This window comes from Arachis duranensis, chromosome 1, assembly GCF_000817695.3.
Source record: "Arachis duranensis cultivar V14167 chromosome 1, aradu.V14167.gnm2.J7QH, whole genome shotgun sequence".
NCBI classification, from domain to species: Eukaryota; Viridiplantae; Streptophyta; class Magnoliopsida; order Fabales; family Fabaceae; genus Arachis; species Arachis duranensis.
The window spans coordinates 11,794,894-11,796,654 of NC_029772.3; positions in this window are offsets into that span (position 1 = coordinate 11,794,894).

Consider the following 1,761-nt stretch of genomic DNA (forward strand, 5'->3'; position numbering starts at 1 on the left):
TGTTGCATTAGAGAAACTAATTGAGGCTTAAGTTCAAAGTTGTTTGCTCCAATGGCAGGTATAGAGATGCTTCTCCCATAGAAGTCGGGAGTAGGTGCAGTAAAGTCACCCAGCACCTTCCTTGCATTGTTGGCATTGTTGTTGTTTTCGGCTGCCATGGGTTCTTCTTCCTTGAAGATTTCTGTTAGGTCCTCTACAGAGAATTGTGCCTTAGCTTCTCTTAGCTTTTGCTTCAAGGTCCTTTCAGGTTCAGGGTCAGCTTCAACAAGAATGCTTTTGTCTTTGCTTCTGCTAATATGAAAGAGAAGAGAACAAGAAAATATGGAATCCTCTATGTCACAGTATAGAGATTCCTTGAGGTGTCAGAGGAAAAGAAAAATAGAAGGCAGAAGTAGAAAATTCGAACTTATCAAGAAAGATGGAGTTCGAATTGTTCATTAAGGAATAGTGTTAGTGCATAAATAGAAGGATGTGAGAAGAGGGGAAGAAATTTTCGAAAATTAAGTAAAATATTTTAAAAACATTTTGAAAAACACTAATTGATTTTCGGAAACCATGATTGAGAAAGAAGTAAAGTGATTTTTTGAAAAAGATTTTGAAATTAGAAATAAAAAAGATTTGATTGAAAACTATTTTGAAAAAGATGTGGTTAAGAAGATATGATTGATTTTAAAAAGATGTGATTGAGAAGATATGATTGGTTTAAAAAATGTGATTGAGAAGATATGATTTGAAAAACATTTTAAAAAGATTTGATTTTGAAAATTAATAACTTGGCTAACAAGAAAAGATATGATTCAAACATTAAACCTTTCTCAACAGAAAAGGCAACATACTTGAAATGTTGAATCAAATCATTAATTGATAGCAAGTATTTTTGAAAATAGAAAGAAATTGATTTTGAAAAAGATTTGATTGAAAAGATTTGATTTGAAAAAGATTTGATTTTGAAAAGATTTTGAAAACTTAAAAAAATTTGATTTGAAAACAAAATCTTCCCTCTTGTGCCATCCTGGCGTTAAACGCCCAGAATGGTGCACATTCTGGCGTTTAACGCCCAAAATTCTACCCTTTTGGGCGTTAAACGCCCAGCCAGGCACCTTGGCTGGCGTTTAAACGCCAGTCTGTCTTCTTCACTGGGCATTTTGAACGCCCAGCTTTTTCTGTGTAGTTCTTCTGCTGTATATTCTGAATCTTCAATCCTCTGTATTATTGACTTGAAAAGACACAAATTAAAATTTTTTGGATTTTTAATAATGAGGCATAATCAAATGCAACTAAAATCAAATAACAATGTATGCAAGACACCAAACTTTAGCAGTTTGTATACCACTGACACTAACAAAATGAGAATGCATATGAAAAACAACAAAACACTCAAGTCAAGAGAATTTAAAGATCAGAGCAATGAAATCATCAAGAACATCTTGAAGATCACTTAAGACACATGAATGAATGCAAGAAGAACAGAAACATGCAATTGACACCAAACTTAACATGAAACACTAGACTCAAACAAGAAATTTTTGGATTTTATGATTTTGTAAAATTTTTTTTGTGCTTTTTCGAAAATTAAGTGGAAAAGAAAATAAAGGTATCAAAATTCTTAATGAGAATTCCAGGAATCATTGCAATGCTAGTCTAAGACTCCGGTTCAGGAATTAGACATGGCTTCATAGCCAGCCAAGCTTTCAAAGAAAGCTCCGGTCCAAAACACTAGACATGGCCAATGGCCAGCCAAGCCTTAGCAGATCATTGCTC